Below are 21,743 nucleotides of genomic sequence, written 5' to 3' on the forward strand. Positions count from 1 at the left end.
AAGCCTGTATGTTTTGTAACATTTTATAATATTTAAGTATCTACAAAACATTTCAATGAGTTAATAGTAAAAAATTTCTAGGTAAAATTAATGATTTCGAGAAATAACGTTTTCGGGTAAATTATAGTTTTCAGATGACATGGGTTCTTGGTTAATATGTTTTCGAGTATTATTGGTTTTTTGGGTAAAGTAATGAGTTTTCGGAAAATTAGTGTGTTTGCGGGATGAAGATTGGAAAACCATTCCAAAAAAAACGTATAAGGCGATATAATCTAAAATCCGAGAACTCTAAAATCCAAAAATTAATATTATCCTAATTAAACTAAAAACACACAAAAAAATAATAAAACCCATACAAATAATTCCATAAACTAGTTGATCCCTAAACAGATTTCGAAAACTAAAAGGATAATAATAAGATTTGGTTCAAATCTTTTAAGGATTAAAAATTATATCTATTTCCTATTTTAATGGGATTCAAATCTTTTAAGAAAATACCAAAACTTTTAATTAATTCAAGATTTGAAAAATTATATCCCTAAATTAACTTTAACAGATTTTAATCCATACTTGAACCAAAATATGTTATATTTTCAAAAAATTATGATGAACACGAAAAACATCGTTGAAAATTTTAATTATTAAACATATACAAAAACTGGAATCGAACTCTTTAAACATGATTTTAACATATTTCGAAAATATTAGGGTTTATTAAATACGAATTTTAGCAATTTTAAACAGTTTCATATATTGTTTTCGTAACAGAACATGAAAAAGAAACCGAAAAAATTAGGGTTTATCAAGTTTTAGTCCATGTCTTCTGATTCAATTCCAGATTGAGGGAAAACATGAAGAACTGATTAATCAACATTACTCTGATGCCACATGTTGATCAGTTCTTCATGTAAGTAATAGAAAACATGATAAATATTAAACCTATGAACCTGTTACAGCATGGAGAGTAGTAACCGCAGCAGAGTATGAGATAGTCGACATGTTTGTCATCTTGGTCGAGTTCCCATTTAGGATGTGTAGTTAAGTATGGTGTTAGGGTTCTTGAGATGAACCCGGTTTTATGAGAGAGGAGGCACACAAAATTGTTATGTGTGTGTGATTAGGTTATGATGTTAATATTTATCTCTCTATATATACACCCAAAGGGAAACTCTTTATTAGTTAATTATAGGTAATATGGCCCATTAACAATTACCAAACTAATATATAATAAGGTATATTTAATATTTTGATCTATTATAATATAAATGATTATAATGGCCATATATAAATATATATTATTATATATTATTCTTACAGATTCTTAATTGCATGTTGAAACGACTGTAACTTGATCTTAATGTTGTATTTGGAAGTGATTATTGATTCTATGATGTAGTAGGTCGAGTCTAGTTTCTAAAAAGTCTGAGTTTGTAATTTTTGGACGAATAAAAGTTAGTTTTTATTATTTTACAAATCTGTTGTGCAAGTCTGATTCGGGAAGCCTGCTGGTAGGCTGTTTTGCGATTAACATATCTCATAAACGGCAAGACCAATGGGGTTGATTCCACTTCTGGAAGTTAATAGTTTGAGTTAGAAATCTAACCCAAATGGTCTTGCATTAATTGGATTTGCCATGTAACAGGAATAACAAATAACATTCTGTTGCGCATGATAATGACTGCTGTGTGTTTACTGTGATAATTTGATCATTGTGATAAAGACCTATGTGATAATAATATAAGAAAAATATTTTTAGAAACCTAACTCAAGTGTTCTTCTGTGATGATTTTTGGTGATTATTGGACGTGTATTGATTTATTAAATAGAGTAATCTTGTCGAGTAAAAATATGCCTGGATAAATTAGCTGCTGAATTACTTAAGTTAACATGAAAAGTGTATAGTTGATCGATGTTTTCTATGTGTATGACTTAATTGCCCTTGTGGGAGTTAGTTACTAGTAATGCACAATAGTAATACTTGATAATACTTGACACAATATTTGTTCAATCGTGTAGCATATCACCAACGTGTTTGTCGAGTCGTACTTATTTCACAAACGAAACACGAAACGTATCTCATGCATAAGTTTTATGTGTCGAGTCTAGGGACTCACTCGTAGTATAAATACTTAGAAAATCTCATTTTTTAGAGCACTAGTGAGAATTTTCTGTGACGCACACCTCTCTAGGATCCTTTTTGTTATATTCGCAAACAGTGAGTTTCACGGCCCCTTTTACTCTTTTTAAACGCTTTTATTAAGGGAAGATAACATACTCCAACAATGTAGATTTTGTTACTTTATTATATATCACTTGTAAGGCTAAGTGGCAACAAACCTACTAAAATCCTTCTAAACATCAAACCGGTTAATACTGGATAATAGCGAGACAGTGTTGAGTAGTACTACTGGGTTTGACAAACCCCACCCAACTCTAAACTCGACTGTAGGTCGAGTGGGTGTAATCTTGGCTAACACATTACCATGGTCGTGGTTGACATGGTGACAAGGCAATTGATAAACAGTCAGCTTTGGTGTCGAACACTTAGTAATGCATGCTTGATAGGTTAGCTACCTATTGATATATAATTGACTTAACATTATCTGGTAACGCTAAAACGCAAACGCTTTATTTGTATAAACTTGTGAACTCACCAACCCTGTGTTGACACTTTTAGTATGTTATTCTCAGGTAGCCGAGGTGGGTGCGCGGTATAGGACATGCATTCGCTGAACACCATTGCTTTAAAAACGTCTTTTAATTTTTATCTTGATAACTTGGATTTTTAAGTCGTCCTGTGTGGCGCAACTTTTTGCTTTACAATTTACGCTTCCCCATTTCATTTAAGACTTGATGTCTTGTTGGTTTTGAAAAATTTAAATATGGTGTTTGATTATAACTAATGATTACGTACCTGTTAGTTCACACCCTCTGACGGTAAAACTCCGTTAGTGGATTTTGAGGGTGTGACAGATACCTTTGCAAATTGAAGATAGAAAGATCAAGAATCTCAAGCATAAAAGAATAGTTCTGGTCAAAGTGAAGTGGGATTCAAAACATGGACCATAATATACTTGGGAATTGGAATCCGAAATGAAACGGAAGTACCCACACTTATTCCAATCAAATCTCGAGGACGAGATTCAAAATAAGGAGGGGAGACTATAACAAACCAAAAAAATAAAGGAACAAAAGAAGAGAAAATTTCATCCCACATTGGTGGAGGAAGGAAAATGAGAAGCTTCCACCATGATATAAATAGGATTGTAAGTCCTTGTCCCACATCGCTAAATTACAAAACTAGTGAGCTCTTTATAAGAAAGAAAACTCATATATTAATGTTCTTATAAGACATATCACACCCAGTGGTCCTAGCGGAGGGTGCGAAGCACCCGAACGCGCACACGCACGGGCTCGGGCGAAGTGCGAAGTGCGATGGGCGCCATAGTATTTTTGTCAAAAATCAAGATTGTTAATAATCCTTCCATCACGATACGCGACGGGTTTAGATTAAGCCTCATCGCGTAGCTCGATGACGTGTAATATTATCCAGAAACTTGGCGGCATAGCGATACGCGATGGACTCCCAAAGTAACACATCGCGTATCCAGACGTGACACGTTGCATGCCACGTGGCGTGCCACGTAGCATGCCTAGGGCTGACTCGGCCAAGCTACGAGATTCTTCACGATACGCAACGGCTGTTGTGTATGGCCATCGCGTATCGCGATGGGGTCCGAAATCTGCTATAAATAGGTTGGCAACGGGACTTCATTCCTTTCACCAAAACAATCTTTCTCTCTGAAATTTCTGAACTCCCATACATATATATATATTAAGAGTATAGTATAATACCCGAGTTATCGTAACGATATCCTATCCGATCGAAAGAAATATACACGAATCCAAAGGCTCTGCCTATTAAGGTAAGACATTGTGCCATCGTGTAAAGTTTCTACTCTCGTGATTATCGTTATGATTATTGGTTTTATACTAATCTAGATATACTACATTGTGTTTATTCTAGGTGCTTAATACCAAGAGACGTTTCTTTAATTGTAAACCTGCAAGGTGAGACATTCGAGTTTTTGTACCACTCACATTTGCGTGAGACAACTTTTTTTCCGACACTGTCATGATGATTTCAACACCTATAAAACTCATGGCAGATAGTCTAAATATTTTCAAATATATTCTTAAAAGTATTTTAAATACATTATAGTGATTAAGTCTCTGTAGACTTACGGGATGGTTACTACTGGTATTGTGGGGTTTTGTATACAAGGCTTGCCTACTGGGCTATTACACGTTACTTATTGGACAAGTGTTAGCCAATAAGTAATATGACCACAGTCATAGATACGGTCGAGTGACAGGTACCTTTCGGTAATTTGTAAGCAGGCAGGTGTAAAAACATCTTAATGCTGTAACTGTAAAATGTGTCATTTATAAATTAATGTAATCATCAGCATTTCTTGTTGATCAAATATTTTAAACATGTTTCAGGTAACTTGTTAGAGACAAAGGAATGATGTTTGCGGTCTTCCAGATTAAATAAGTGGATTGTCACCAGAAAAAGAAACGTGTTTTGTAAATTAGGGTTTATCCCTATAAAGTTTATGTTTGTATCAAAATGGGTTACATTCCCAGTTTATAATAAATTTAAACATGGTGTTTTTATAACTCTGATCATTTTTCCTAACTACGGTTATGATGAAATATTCCGCTGCAAAATAATTTAATAAACACCGATACCACCAATCACTGTTCACGACTTCCCTCCCAGGGTATAGTAAGTGAAATCCACGATCTGGTAAAGTTATCTAGACCTCAGACTATTGAAGAAACAATTGAGCTAGCTAATACCATGACAGACGGATTAGTCCGAACCCAGGAAGAAAATAAAAAGAAAGATCTAGCCCAGAAGATTACCCAAGAATTTAGTAAGAAAGGAACAGGGCAATCTTATGCTCATCCTTTCTGTAAAATTTGCAGAAAGAGGCATTCAGGGAGATGCGCTTTTAAGAAAACTAAGTATTGCAATTTTGGCAAAATGGCTGGGCATACGGATGAAGAACGTAGGAGAAAAGAAAGTCGTGTTTGCTATAACTGTGGAGAACCTGGCCACATCCGTCCAGAATGTCCAAAATTGATAATGGTGCCTGACAATAAAGCAAAGAACACAGATGGGCCTAAGAAAAATGCACGAGCTTTTCAGCTTACTGCACAAGAAGCAGCAATGATTCCAGACGTCATTGCGGGTACGTTTATTATCAATAACGTTTACGCTAAAGTATTGTTTGATTCCGGAGCAAATCAATGTTTTATAAACACAAAGTTTTGCCAAGCCTTAAATCAGCCATTAACCAAACTTCATCAAGTTTGTACGGTAGAAATGGTAGATTGAAATTCCATTCGTATTCATGAAGTACTTTAAGAAGAAAACATAGACTTACTAGGCTACAAGTTTAAAGCAAATTTACTCCCCATGAATTTGGCTGGATTCGATGTCATATTAGGGATGGATTGGTTGGCAACCAATCATGCTCGAATCCTATGTAATACAAATTCTATTGAAATTCGCACGCCAACGGGAAAAATCATTACCATTCAAGGAGATAAAATACTCAAGCCTAGGAAGTTCATATCAGTAATGAAAGTGGCAAGCTATCTAAGGAAACAAGGCGTAGCATGTATGATTTTTGTAATCATTAGCGCCAAAGGAAAAGAGCTAAAAGAAATTCCGATAGCATCAAAATATTCTGACGTCTTTCCAGAAGATTCACCTGGACAACCGCCTGATTGTGAAGTTGAATTCAGAATTCATATAATACCAGGAATAGCACCAGTTGCTAAAGCACCATATAGATTAGCTCCAACAGAGATGTTAGAATTAAAGAAGCAATTAGATGAATTGCTAGAAAAAGGTTTTATACGACCATGCTCATCACCCTGGAAGCACCAGTGTTGTTTGTCAAAAATAAAGATGGGTTAATGCGTATGTGAATCGATTATAGAGAATTGAATAAAGTCACAATTAAGAATCGGTATCCCTTACCGAGAATTGATGTTTTATTTGATCAACTCCAAGGAGCTCGATATTTTTCTAAAATCGATTTACGCTCATGATACCACCAATTAAAAGTGCAAGAAGAAGATATTCCTAAAACAACTATTAGGACAAGATATTGTCATTATGAGTTTACAATCATACCATTTGGTTTAACCAATGCACCAGTTGCATTTATGGACATGATGAACCGAATATGTAAACCATAATTGTTTAAATTTGTAATCACTTTTATAGACGATATACTCATTTATTCCAAAACCAGTGAAGATCATGTCAAACATCTTCATACACTCTTGACACTATTGAGAAAAGAGAAGCTTTACGCTAAATTCTCAAAGTGTGAGTTTTGGTTACGGGAAGTACAGTTTCTAGGACACTTGATTAACCATAAAGGTATTCACGTGGACCCTGCTAAAATAGAAGCTATTACAAAATGGGAAATTTCTAAGACTCCTACAGAAATTCGAAGTTTCTTGGGATTAGCAGGATATTATAGACGCTTCATTCAAAATTTTTCCCGAATAGCAGTTATGTTAACTAAGTTAACGTGTAAGAATGTCAAGTTTGAATGGGGACCTAAGCAAGAAGAAGCTTTCATAACTTTGAAGAAAAAGTTAACAAATGCCCCAATACTTGCACTACCAGAAGGAACTGAAGATTTCACAGTTTGTTGTGATGCTTCTAAATCAGGACTAGGATGTGTACTAATACAACGTGAAAAATTTATTGCTTACGCATCTAGACAGTTAAAGAAGCATGAAGAGAATTACACAACACATGATTTAAAATTGGGAGCATTAATCTTTGCCCTAAAGATCTGGAGACATTATCTATATGGTAGTAAGTTTACTATATTTACAGATCATAAAAGTTTAAGATATATTTTTGGGCAAAAGGATCTTAACATGAGGCAAAAACGCTGGATGGAAATTCTTAGCGACTATGATTGTGAAATCCAATATCGTGAAGGCAAGACTAATATAGTAGTCGATGCATTAAGTAGAAAAGAGCATGAGAAACCTAAAAGAGTGTGAGCCTTAAGGTTAGAATTTCAAATCAATTTAATTGATGAAGTAAAGAATGCTCAGAAACAAGCAATAGAAAAAAATAATATTGCTGATGAGAAAAGAAATGGTACTATTGATCTACTTGTCAAAGGAAATGATGAAATTCTCCGAATGGGGAACAGGATATGGATACCAAATATAGGAGGATTACGAGAAAAGATTCTCGAAGAATCCCATAAATCCAAATACACAATGCATCCTGAAAGAGATAAAATGTATCAAGATTTGAAGAAAATCTATTTGTGGATAGGAATGAAAAAGGACATAACTAGTTATGTTTTAAAATGCTTAACTTGTTCACAAGTTAAAGCAGAACATCAAAAGCCATCAGGATTACTTCAACAATTAGAAATGCCAGAATGGAAATGGAAATTTCTAACAATGGATTTTGTTACCAAATTACCTTCCACACGAAGAGGTAATGACACAGTCTGGGTAATTGTGGATAGATTAAAAAAATCAGCTCATTTTATACCAATGAAGGAAACTTTTAAAATGGAACAATTAGCTAATCTGTATGCAGACAAAGTTGTCTCATTACATGGAGTTCCGTTATCCATTGTATCAGATCGGGATAGCCGTTTTACTTCTCATTTTTGGAAAAGTTTCCAAGTAGCTATGGGAACAAAATTAAACTTGAGCACATCATACCATCCACAGACTGATGGTCAAAGTGAAAGGACCATACAAACATTGGAAGACATGCTAAGAGCATGTGTAATAGATTTTGGTGGAAATCGGGATGACCATTTACCACTAATAGAATTCTCCTATAATAACAGTTATCATACAAGTATTAATGCTGCCCCATTTGAAGCTCTTTATGGACGAAGGTGCATAACTCCAGTGTGTTGGGCAGAAATAGGAGGAAAACAATTATCAGGTCCTGAAATCATACAAGAAAGTACTGACAAGATAAATCAAGTTAAGGAGAGATTAAAGACCGCACGAGATCGTCAGAAAAGTTATGCAGATCATCGACGCAAACCATTGGAATTTCAAGTTGGAAACAAGGTGCTACTGAAAGTATCTCCATGGAAAGGAGTAATCCGATTCGGTAAGAGAGGAAAGTTAAGTCCACGATTTGTTGGACCATTCCAAATTATCAAACGAATTGGACCAGTAGCCTATCAACTAGAATTACCAGAGGAAATGTCAGGTATACATGATGTATTTCATGTAAGTAACTTAAGGAAATGTTTAGTTGATAAATCACCAAAAGTACCCCTTCAAGATATAAAGGTAAATGAAAAGTTGAAATTCGTTGAGAAACCTTTGCAAATTGAAGATAGAAAGATCAAGAATCTCAAGCATAAAAGAATAGTTCTGGTCAAAGTGAAGTGGGATTCAAAACGTGGACCAAAGGCGGCAGAACATGCCGGGATGCAACCGATTGCCCAAATACACAAGACACTATTTAAAGTGACAATATTTAATAAACTCCTTTTATTTCATAAATCAATAAACAACACAGCTCATTCATACAAACAAATTTGAAAACAAGTAGCAATTATATTATTCGTTTTACTAATACCCTAATAGTCTTGGTAACATTTTTTGTCAAGTCCTTGAGTCAACAAAAGTCAAACCTGTAACATTTCATAAAATATAGTTTTTCAACACAAAGGTTGATGAGCAATTCATAAGTTTGAACATGTAAGTATATAATAATAAAAAGCCACAAAATTTGTATACGAAACTATAAATAAAAGCAATAACTTGGATAAATGAGGTCGCTAATAAAGATACATTACCAGCACCGTCTATAAGAGAATACCAAATAGATTCGAATTTCATGAGGTCGTTAATAAGAATACATTAACGGCACCGTGCTATAAGAGAATACCAAATAGTTCACGGATTTATGAATCAACCTTCCAAAAGCGGTAAACACATAAGCATATAAGAAGCTAAGCATAGAACACCAAATAGAGCATTTATTTAAGTAAAGTATACAACAACGTTTGTGGGTTTAAATTCAAGTATAAAGCATTTAGTTGAATAAGTATGAAATGTTACCCCCAAAACAAAAGATGGAAAACGGGGTATGAAAGTACTCACCTCGATTGATAAACCGGGAATATTAGATAGAGATAAAATAATGCACAAGCTAGCGAACGAGAAAGAACGGATCCGACTTGAAACGAAAGACACCTTAAATATAATAAATAAGATAATATTAACATTGATATTTCGTGAAAGTAGAACTAAACTTGATATTATATATTGAAACTTATAACGAGGGGTTCGGTTTTGAAACGGGTTGAAGCATAATATAATATTTAACTTTAACAATACCGTTATTAATGATGATAATAATAACAATAATTATTATTGCAAATACTAATATAGTATAACAATAATGATAATAATTATTAATAATACTAACATAGTATAATGCTAATAATAATAGTTAAAGAAATAAAAATCTTGGTATTAATTAAGGGTTGTTGATAAAAATGATAATAATAATAATAATAATAATAATAATAACAAATAATACTGATAGTAATAATGATACCATACTCGATGTTGGTTCGATTTCTAACCGAGTTCATAAAATAAATATAACAATATTATTGCTAATAATTAATGATAAAAATATGATTTTAATAAATAATAACAATATGATCTTTATTAATAATAATAACAACTTTAATGTTTATAAGAATAATGATACTAATAATAATATTAATAATGAATGTATATAATAGTAAGTTTAACATAATAAAACTAATAATAATATTTATGTAATAATATTAATACAAATAGTAACCGTAATTTGTTAAGTATAATAAAAATAATCCCAAAACCGGTCTAGGATGAGACTCGAACCCGACTGTTCATCTTTCCCCAATACAAAACAATCCAATACCCATCCAACTCATTTCAAATAATATAACCGAAAGATAAAACCGATTATTGACAATTTAAATCTAATAATTTATATACGAAAACTGATAGCACTAAAGTCCAAATTACTTTACCTATTAGACGTGTATATGCTCGTGGCTCTACACTGGGAAGAACCCGAGCCGAACCTGCCGGAAACGGAAATCAAAAACTGGAGGGGGGGAGAGACGGAGAGAGAGTGAGAGACGGAGAGAGTGAGAGAGAGACGGGTAGAGAGAGATACGGAGAGGGAGAGGGACAGAGAGAGATAGAACGAAGAGAGAGATGACGGAGCACCGGGGGCCACGGCGGACGGCTTTCCGGTCACCGAAAAAACGAGTAGATAGGGAAAAGGGTTAGCGGACTTCATCGTTGCTGCCGGAAAACTTTATATCGGAAGGAAACGAACGGACAAGGGGGAAATTGGGGTCGGTGGTAGTGCGCCGGAGTCGCCGGAAAACGGCGCCGGAAGTGCCAAGAGAGAAAGAGAGAGCGGTTGTGATTATCTTTTTAAAAAAATTAGGGTTAGGGTATATATATATATATATATATATATATATATAATACATATTTTCAAAACACCCCCCTTAGGTTTCAATCAAAGTTTAATATGAGTTTAAAGGTTTGAAAAACTTATAACGACTTTACGAAAATCATTTTGAACACCTTATGTTTTTCTTAGCGTCACTATAATATGACAAACATTGGTTTATTGATGATCGAGGTCTATAATAATATTCTGTAATAATTAAGTAAGGTTCTAAAAATGTTGACTCGGTTTACATAATAGGAGTCTACAACACAAATACAATCGAGACCCAAAATTGACGAATGTCACACTAGTTATGGACCAAAAAGTTTAGTTCCAAATTTGTATTAATCAATTAATCATTAATTAAAAGAAAATTTAGCTCAAATTCATTATTTGGGCCATTTTTTTCGGTCCAAAAGTTTCAAGCCTAAAGAACCAAAACCGAACTCACTGTAAAAACCAAAACCCGAAAAACCCAAATCCAACGTTTTCAAGAATCCAAAAACTAAACTTTTGGTTCGGTTGGATTCCAAAACCATTTCAAGACTACCAAAATACCCATTTTGACCCCTTAATGTGCCATTTTTCCAACGCTAATTCCACAAATAAATGAGATAAAACTTACCGTGAGCCTTTCTTTTTTCAGATGTCACACTAGGAGCAGTTGTATCTTCAACCGCCACTAAATTCTTGTCAGTAGTTTCATCTTCAATCGTAACATTAACAGAATCATCTTCCTTAACTATAACTTTCTCATTTTTATTTCCCGCTTCATCACTAAACTTAGAATCAACTTGCTTGCTCTCCGAGGTGTCTTCCTCCATTGAATCTTCACCAGAACTTCTATCAAGACTCAGTTTTTCTAACGAACCCACATCCACACTGTTGCTACAACAATTATAAGACCAATGATAGTGAATAGACTGGTTAGGCTAACAGGGTTCAAAGGTTCCGGTTAACCTAAGGCAGGTCGTCGTGTCCTTCTACGTTTGCAAAACGTAGAGAGAGGTTCACTAGTTTAGTTGTTATTTTTTTATTGTTCACTAAGGATCCAAGACCGAGATGTTGGAGCTGGTTTTTGGATGTAAGTTCTTAGTGAAGCTATGTTGTTATTGGAGTAAGAAAGAAGTATGCAAAGTGAAAGCTTCTCAAGGAAGAAGAGATAATCAGATAGTATGTGTTAACTCCCAGAACTGGTGTGTCCTCTAATGTCTGGGTTACATTCCTTTTATAGAGAGGAATGTAAGGCTTTTGTTCGATGGGTAAACTAGTGAATCCCTTGTTTGTGGTAGAGGGCTGACTCTTTTATGTGCGGGAGGTTATTGACTTGTGGTTAATAATATACTTTCTGAGCATATCCCTTTTTTTACGGCTGAGAGATAATGTGAACAGTGATGTGATGCGTTACTGTTCATGCTTTTATTGTTCACGTACTTGTTCTACTTAATTGGGCGGGAAAAGGAACCTTATAACATTCTAACCTTTTTAGCGTTAATGTGTGAGAGTCATTTTACCAGAATTTGGGCTACCCCTGTCATCACACTCTATCATTTTTCTTAATAATATCAACATTTTCCTTAAAAGTTATTAGCAATTGCGTTATCTTTTTCTTTTAAAAAATGAGTACTTTCGACATTGATATCATCAGCAATAACATCATCCTTTAGTTCTTCATTCTTTTCAATCATAGTATCAATAGAAATAGAATCACTGAATCAGAATGTACTTTGCTGACCTCATCTACCTGGTAGCTTGAACCGGGCTCGGCCCATTCATGTTCAAGAGACCGTGACTCAACCTTCGGCTCACCGTTTCTTGGTTCCTGGTTCGAACCACCACCAGACTCTTCGGACACCACAACAGTGGTTTCCACTGAAACCTTTTAATTACTATTGTAACCATTTTTTTCAGTTTCAACCTTATTATCTTGCTCTAAATTCTCAGTTTTGTCCTCAGTGTGATCCGTGACATCTGAGATGTTCTCTGCATCATCATATTGGGCCTCACTGTTTAAGTCATTTTCAAGATTAGTTTTATCATCATCACATCCATTTCAGCCCGTATGGCTTCATCTAACCGCTTAACAAGTTCTTCTTTTAAGTTTGAATCCCCTTGTGATTAATTTCTATTTCTTGAGTTCCTCTTTTGAGTTCCTCTTTTAACTCGTTTACTTTCCATAAATTCAAAGGTCGGTTTTCAAGAACCACGTATGGTGAAGACACCTTTTCGTTTTATGTAACATCCCGAAATTTCAAAGTGATATTAATTATATTACTTACTAATAGAGGGAAAGTTTACTCGGGTTGTCAGGAAATAAATAATAGAGTAGGAGTTGATATGAGTCGGGCTAGTGTTGGATTAATGGAGACGGGTTAAATGAGAATGGGCCTTAGGTCCATGGGATTTCAGGGATATAAATATCCCCTAAACCCAAAAATATCTTCATTTCCTTACTTTCTACACACACACTCCAAAAACACACACACCATCTACACCGCCGCCGGGCCGAGGAGAGGAACGGGCAGATCCGAGAGAGAGAGAGCGATTAGTGTGTTAACAAGTTAAACGAGATCCAAACAAGCTCAAAAAGGTATGATTCTTGATCTTTGAAGTTTAAAGATCCAAGCTTTTTAGTGTATAAGCGACCGAAAATGGTCGGGAAGCGTAATGGGTGATATTGAACCATAGCAAGGGTGTTAAAATCGCTCAAAATGCTGGACAGAAACCGAACAGCGGCTGATCTGGACAACTTCGCCTGTAACTGGGCAACTTTGCCTTCAAAGCGATGAACTTCGCCTGCAAGCTAAGTTCGCCTGATGAACTTCGCCTGCAAGCTAAGTTCGCCTGATGGCAACTTCGCTGTAAAGTTAAGTTCGCCTAACTGGTAACTTCGCCTGAGGCCAAGTTCGCCTGATGACAACTTCGCCTGAAGCCAAGTTCGCTTGATGGCAACTTCGCTGTAAAGCTAAGTTCGCCTAGCTGGTAACTTCGCCTAAAGCTAAGTTCGCCTAAGGTTAACTTCGCCTAGAGCTAAGTTCGCCCGAGGGTTAACTTCGCCTAGAGCTCGACCCCAGCCAGGGGCTCTGCCCCTTGGACCCTGCTAGGGGCTGCCGCCCCTAGACCCCGCTGCCAGGGGTGCTGCCCCCGGACCCCCGTTCGTTGTGGGTAGTAGTTAAGACTGGAAAGATGATATGAGTAGTGATAGTTGTTTGATACGTGTACTTATTATACAGTCAGCCGTGCACAGCTGAAGAAAGGGATTACGATTAACGGTGAACGTAACCGTGTTCAGGTGAGTTTCTAGCCCCATTCCTTGTTATGTTTTCGGGGCTGTGTGCATACTCGATGTGTTGTTAATGCATTTATCCTAAGTGATAAGTGTATGTCATATGTGATATGTGTGATAGATATGAATGATTGTTTGTCGGTACGCGAACGATCTTCGGATATTGCGCATACTGTCAGGTTAAAAATAAAGGTACGAATATTATATCGAAGATGTATGAATATTTCAAATGAATACTTGTCGGGGCGTGAACGATCTTCGGATATTGCACGTAACGACAAGGGGTATGGTTGTTAAATGAATGAGGTAAAGAATGCCTAGAGTGTTCTTATGTTATAATGTAAGTATGTGTATATAGGTACACGAATGGCATGTGAGTTCTACGTTCGACATAGTAAGTCAGGATGGCAAATCCCTCTAGCTTCTGTCGGACATAGACTCGGCTGGTAATGGCGTAGTTAAGGACCGCGAGCCTTATACGTGAAGTAGATGATATATGTAAACGTAGATAAGGACTGCGAACCTTATACGTAATGTAGATAGGCGTCAGCATAGGAAAGGACTGTAAACCTTATACGTGCTGTATTTGTAGCATAGGGGAGGACTGCGAAACTCGTACGTGCTATGAATTAGGTTGCAACATAGGGAAGGACTGCGAACCTTGTACGTGTTGTGGATGTATTTCAGCATAGGAAAGGACTGTGAACCTTATACGTGCTGATTTTGTAGCATAGGGGAGGACTGCGAATCTCGTACGTGCTATGAATTAGGTTGCAACATAGGGAAGGACTGCGAACCTTGTACGTGTTGTGGATGTATTTCAGCATAGGAATTGACTGTGAACCTTATACGTGCTGATTTTGTAGCATAGGGGAGGACTGCGAACCTCATACGTGCTATGAATTAGGTTGCAACATAGGGAAGGACTGTGAACCTTGTACGTGTTGTGGATGTATTTCAGCATAGGAAAGGACTGTGAACCTTATACGTGCTGATTTTGTAGCATAGGGGAGGACTGCGAACCTCGTACGTTCTATGAATTAGGTTGCAACATAGGGAAGGACTGCGAACCTTGTACGTGTTGTGGATGTACTATGGTATAGGGAAGGACCGCGATCCTTGTACGTACCATAAATGGTGAACATAGGTAAGGACTGCGAACCTTGTACGTGTTCACGACCTTGAGGACAGGTATAGACGGTGAACTATGAACGTACTCTCGGTAGACTGAGGTTAGTGATTGTAGATATGTATGTATGTATGGTAGCAAGTATGTATGTAGAACAGAAGGGTAACTAGTGAAGTATGGATATGTATCTACGGATATGTTACATATGTGTATGTATTGTATGGCGTTCGATTAACTAGAACTCACTCAGCGTAGCTGACTTTTAGTATGCATGCAGGTGAGCTGATTATAGAGTTAGCATGAGGATGACACACGGCATGGATTGAACGGCTGGCATCTGAAGAAAGAAGTAAAGATGTTTTAAATATAAAGTTTTGTGTTATGGTATCAAAGAAAAGACTTAATGTTTTGTAACAAATGATTGATGTTTTATATTCCGCGAAAAGTTTTAATAAACTCTGATTTGAAGAACTGTGTTTATGAGTAAATCCGACGCTAAAGTAGGGTCACCGGGTTCGGGGCCTTACATTTTACTATCTGACTTGTCTCCTATTTTCCACACTGAAACCCTAGTAAAAGATTAAAGATCAACAATGTAAATAAATCATGTTGAAAATTTTAAAATCATATCAGAAACAGAACAATACAGATACACTACACTAAAAAACGAAGGGCAATTTCATATATAGTTATATACCCGAACAAACTTGAAAAATATCATATATACCCAAGCAAAAATAAAATTATCATATATACCCTTATAAAGTAGTTAAAACATCAAGTATACCTAATTCATTAAAAAAATTAGCAAAAACCATTTCACCCTTATTTTTCTAAAACTTTATATGCCTATCTTTAACTTCAAAAATTTTTATATACCTTTTCTTTAACCATTTTAACTAAAATTTCTTTATTCATACCCATAAACAATAGCCTTCTAACAATATTATATTTAACTTACTTTGTTTTATACCATTCATACATTTGAGTTCAACAATCTGATTCGAACATACGGATTCGATTGTTCAGTTATATATAAAAATCCAAATAAAAAGCATGCTTTAAACATATATAAAGGGAAGGGATAGAATGATCATTAAGTAAAAATTTATAAAAGTTAGACATATATTAAAATTTTTCAAGTTTGTAAGGGTATAATATATTAATATATATAAAAAATGAATCATTTAAAAAACATCCATGTAGGTATAGAGATAAAAATAAAAAGATGCCCTAGAAATAAAAATATACATAATATGATTTCGTCATGAATCTTAAAAATAGCAACAAAAACTAAATAATCATCAAATAGATACTTTGCACACATGTTCTAACAGTTATCAATTGAATTAAAACAAAAGTTTAATGATGCAAATGAAATAAACAATATGATGGAATGAGTGTGAAGTATATAAGATTAGAATACTTACTTGCAATGGTGATGGAAGAAAAATGAATAAAGAGTGATCTAGTAGTATGTTCCAAAGTTAACCAACCCTACGACACAAAAACAAGGATTAGAAAACGCATCAAACAAAAAGAAAAAAATAAATTGTTTTTAAAATAAAAAACAGATTTTGAAATTATTTGCAGCTCAAATGTTGTTTCTTGGTTCTTTGATGGAAGAGGGTGTAAATTGTAATAATTCGATGATTCATTCAAGTGACGTACATCCCTATAAATACTAAGGAAAAATAACAAACTTAAGGCTAATTTAGGAGGTGATACATGTACAACTATACACATGCTAATTGACAGCTATACATAAATATTATACATAAATACACGTTGACTAATACGCCCCCCGCAGTCGGAGCATGGGGCTAAATGCGAAGACTGGACTTGAATTTGTGAAACAATGCACGAGGTAGTCCCTTGGTGAAGATGTCCGCATATTGATAGTCAGCCGGAATGTGAAGTACCCGAATGAAGCCGAGACGAACCTTGTCACGCACGAAGTGGATGTCAAGCTCGACGTGTTTGGTGCGTTGAAGTTGGACAGGGTTTCCTGAGAGATAAACTGCGGATACGTTGTCACAAAAAATAATGCTTGCGTCACGTATAGGAACTGATAGTTCAAGTAGTAAGTTACGTAGCCACGTGACCTCAGCAGTGGCGTTAGCAACGCCACGGTATTCGGCTTCGGAGTTTGAACGCGAGACAGTATGTTGTCGTTTGGATGACCATGAAATGAGATTGTCTCCAAGAAAGACACAATAACCCGATGTAGAGCGTCTAGTATCCGGGCAGCCCCCCCCCCCCAGTCGGCATCAGAGTAGGCGGTGATTTTGGTGGACTTAGAGGGAGTGATTAACAGCCAATGTGAAACCATTCCTTTGAGATAGCGTAAATGTGGCATAGAAACTGGAAATGTGGTTCACGTGGGGCGTGCATAAACAAGCAAACTTGTTGGACCGCATAGGCAATATCGGGACGAGTGAATGTTAAGTATTGTAGGGCCCCAGCAAGACTTCGGTATAGCGTTCCATCAGGCATTAGTTCTCCAGCCGAACTACTAAGTTTGGAGTCTGTATCACAAGGGGTTGCACTTGGTTTGCATGTTTGCACGTGTTATTATCTCATGTGCATAGGCCTCCTCTGATAGAAAAAGGCCACCATCTTTTGGTGTGACCTGAATACCCAAAAAATGATGCAATTTCCCCAAGTCCGTCATTGCAAATTCTTTAGAGAGTGACGTATTGATTTGAGGGAGAAGTGTGGTGTCGGATGCGGTAAGAATAATATCATCAACATATAGTAGCAAATAAGCAACACGTATGCCTTGTCGATATATGAAAAGCGAAGTATCACATGTGGCACTACGGAAACCGCATGACATGATGTAGTTGGAAAATCTTTGGTACCAAGCGCGCGGTGCCTGTTTGAGACCGTAAAGCGATTTACGAAGCTTGCAAACAAACGACAGGTTGGATTTGTCAGTGAAGCCGGGGGTTGATGCATATATACCGTTTCTTGTAGGTCCCAGTGTAGAAAGGCATTTTTAACATCAAGTTGATGAATGGGCCATGACCAGGAGATGGCTAAACTAAGCACAGTGCGTATGGTAACGGGCTTCAAGACATGGCTAAACGTTTCGTCACAATCCAAACCAACCTGTTGTGTTTTTCAATTTACAACTAACCTGGCTTTATACCTTTGTAGCGACCCATTAGCATGAAACTTATGTTTGTATAACCACATGCATTTAATTATACGTGAGTTCTCGGGTCGTGGTACGAGTTCCCAAGTGTTATTATCTATTAAAGCTTTATACTCGTTGGTCATGGCGTTTCGCCAATTCGGATCAGTGAGTACAAGTTTAAGATTTTTTGGAATAGGGGAGATGGCAGGTGGTGTGGAAGTAGTAGTGTGTAGAGAGAAAGGCAGTTTTGGTTTATGAATACCAGCACGTGATCTTGTTTGCATGGGGTGAAGATTTGGTGGAGATGTGGGTGGAACTGTGTGGGTGTTGTTAATGGTGGAAGGTTGAGAATTTTGTATGTCGGGTGGGGTAGGGTCGTTGGTAGTGGGTTGTGTAGGTGAAGAAATTGGGTAGGTTGTAGGACCTGGAGAGGGTGGTGGGGTGCTAGATGAGGCTGATGGTGTAGGAGTGTGTTGAGGGGTGGATTGGATTGGTTCGGTTTGCATAGGATGGGCTGGTGGGTTAGATAGGGTATTTGTAAAAGAGTTATATATGAGTGGTGATGGGTCAGCGGATAGGAAGGAGTAATCAGAGAGAGATGTGGTGGTAGTTGTTTGGAATGGAAATGTATTTTCATCAAATGTGACATGTTTGGATAGGATTACTTTTCTCGTGGCGAGATCGAGACAATGATTACCTCGATAGTCTTGAGGGTATCCATGAAACACGCATCGAGAGGATCGTAGGTGTAATTTATGAGGTCGAGTGATGACTGATTAGGGTAACAGAAGCAGCCAAATACACGGAGGTGCTCGTATGTAGGGTGTTTGAGATATAGAATAGACAAAGGGGTGCGATTGTGAAGAAGCTTTGTGGGAAGGATGTTATGGAGATATATTGACGTGTGTAGAGCTTCTACCCAATAGCCAGGGGGGGACATTTGCATGAGTTGGGAGATAAAGCATGATTTCGTTTATTCGCATAATCATACGCTCGGCTTTCCCATTTTTTTGGGATGTTTGAGGGCAAGAGAACCGAAATTGAAGCCCATTGTTAGAAGCGAAAGTTTTATCATCGTCACATCCATTTCAACCCGTATGGCTTCATCTAACCACTTAACAAGTTCTTATTTTTAAGTTTTAATCCCCTTGTGATTAATTTCCGTTTCTTGAGTTCCTCTTTTGAGTTCCTCTTTTAACTCGTTTACTTTCCATAAATTCAAAGGTCGGTTTTCAAGAACCAGGTATGGTGAAGACACCTTTTCGTTTTACTATCTGACTTGTCTCCCATTTTCCACACTGAAACCCTAGTAAAAGATTAAAGATCAACAATGTAAATAAATCATGTTGGAAATTTTAAAATCATATCAGAAACAGAACAATACAGTTACACTACACTAAAAAACGAAGGGCAATTTCATATATAGTTATATACCCGAACAAACTTGGAAAATATCATATATACCCAAGAAAGACACAATAACCCGATGTAGAGCGTCTAGTATCCCGGCAGCCCCCCCCCCCCCAGTCGACATCAGAGTAGGCGGTGATTTTGGTGGACTTAGAGGGAGTGATTAACAGCCCATGTGAAACCGTTCCTTTGAGATAGCGTAAATGTGGCGTAGAAACTGGAAATGTGGTTCACGTGGGGCGTGCATAAACAAGCAAACTTGTTGGACCGCATAGGCAATATCGGGACGAGTGAATGTTAAGTATTGTAGGGCCCCGGCGAGACTTCGGTATAGCGTTCCATCAGGCATTAGTTCTCCAGCCGAACTACTAAGTTTGGAGTCTGTATCACAAGGGGTTGCACTTGGTTTGCATGTTTGCACGTGTTATTATCTCATGTGCATAGGCCTCCTCTGATAGAAAAAGGCCACCATCTTTTGGTGTGACCTGAATACCCAAAAAATGATGCAATTTCCCCAAGTCCGTCATTGCAAATTCTTTAGAGAGTGACGTAATGATTTGAGGGAGAAGTGTGGTGTCGGATGCGGTAAGAATAATATCATCAACATATAGTAGCAAATAAGCAACACGTGTGCCTTGTCGATATATGAAAAGCGAAGTATCACATGTGGCACTACGGAAACCGCATGACATGATGTAGTTGGAAAATCTTTGGTACCAAGCGCGCGGTGCCTGTTTGAGATCGTAAAGCGATTTACGAAGCTTGCAAACAAACGACAGGTTGGATTTGTCGGTGAAGCCGGGGGTTGATGCATATATACCGTTTCTTGTAGGTCCCAGTGTAGAAAGGCGTTTTTAACATCAAGTTGATGAATGGGCCATGACCAGGAGATGGCTAAACTAAGCACAGTGCGTATGGTAACGGGCTTCACGACAGGGCTAAACGTTTCGTCACAATCCAAACCAACCTGTTGTGTTTTTCCGTTTACAACTAACCGGGCTTTATACCTTTGTAGCGACCCATTAGCATGAAACTTATGTTTGTATAACCACATGCAGTTAATTATACGTGAGTTCTCGGGTCGTGGTACGAGTTCCCAAGTGTTATTATCTATTAAAGCTTTATACTCGTTGGTCATGGCGTTTCGCCAATTCGGATCAGTGAGTGCAAGTTTAAGATTTTTTGGAATATGGGAGATGGCAGGTGGTGTGGAAGTAGTAGTGTGTAGAGAGAAAGGCAGTTTTGGTTTATGGAATACCAGCACGTGATCTTGTTTGCATGGGGTGAAGATTTGGTGGAGATGTGGGTGGAACTGTGTGGGTGTTTTTAATGGTGGAAGGTTGAGAATTTTGTATGTCGGGTGGGGTAGGGTCGTTGGTAGAGGGTTGTGTAGGTGAAGAAATTGGGTAGGTTGTAGGACCTGGAGAAGGTGGTGGGGTGCTAGATGAGGCTGATGGTGTAGGAGTGTGTTGAGGGGTGGACTGGATTGGTTCAGTTTGCATAAGATGGGCTGGTGGGTTAGATAGGGTATTTGTAAAAGAGTTATAGATGAGTGGTGATGGGTCAGCGGATAGGAAGGAGTAATCAGAGAGAGATGTGGTGGTAGTTGTTTGGAATGGAAATGTATTTTCATCAAATGTGACATGTCTGGATAGGATTACTTTTCCCGTGGCGAGATCGATACAACGATAACCTCTATAGTCTAGAGGGTATCCAAGAAACACACATCGAGAGGATCGTAGGTGTAATTTATGAGGTCGAGTGATGACTAATTAGGGTAACAGAAGCAGCCAAATACACGGAGGTGCTCGTATGTAGGGTGTTTGAGATATAGAACAGACAAAGGGGTGCGATTGTGAAGAAGCTTTGTGGGAAGGATGTTATGGAGATATATGGACGTGTGTAGAGCTTCTACCCAATAGCCAGGGGGGACATTTGCATGAGTTAGGAGACAAAGCATGATTTCGTTTATTCGCCTAATCATACGCTCGGCTTTCCCATTTTGTTGGGATGTTTTGTGGGAAGAGAACCGAAATTGAAGCCCATTGTTGGAAGCGAAAGTTTTAAATTGATTGTTATCAAACTCTCCTCCCATGTCGCATTGTAACGACTTAATGGTGCAATGAAATTGGGTCTTGACAAAATTATGAAACTGAGTGAATTTGGAGTAAGTTTCAGACTTGAATTTAAGTGTGTAGGCCCAAGTGTAATT

General features: G+C 37.2%; 1 pseudogene; it reads right to left on the minus strand.

The window, feature by feature from the left end:
* Positions 1 to 12,340, minus strand: part of LOC143634216 (uncharacterized) — a 62,013-nt pseudogene extending 49,673 nt beyond the window's left edge.
* Between the last annotated feature and the right edge of the window lie 9,403 nt (positions 12,341 to 21,743).

This window comes from Bidens hawaiensis, unplaced genomic scaffold (assembly GCF_021521415.1).
Source record: "Bidens hawaiensis isolate Kalapana, Puna unplaced genomic scaffold, B.hawaiensis_p1.1 tig00007035_1, whole genome shotgun sequence".
NCBI lineage: Eukaryota > Viridiplantae > Streptophyta > Magnoliopsida > Asterales > Asteraceae > Bidens > Bidens hawaiensis.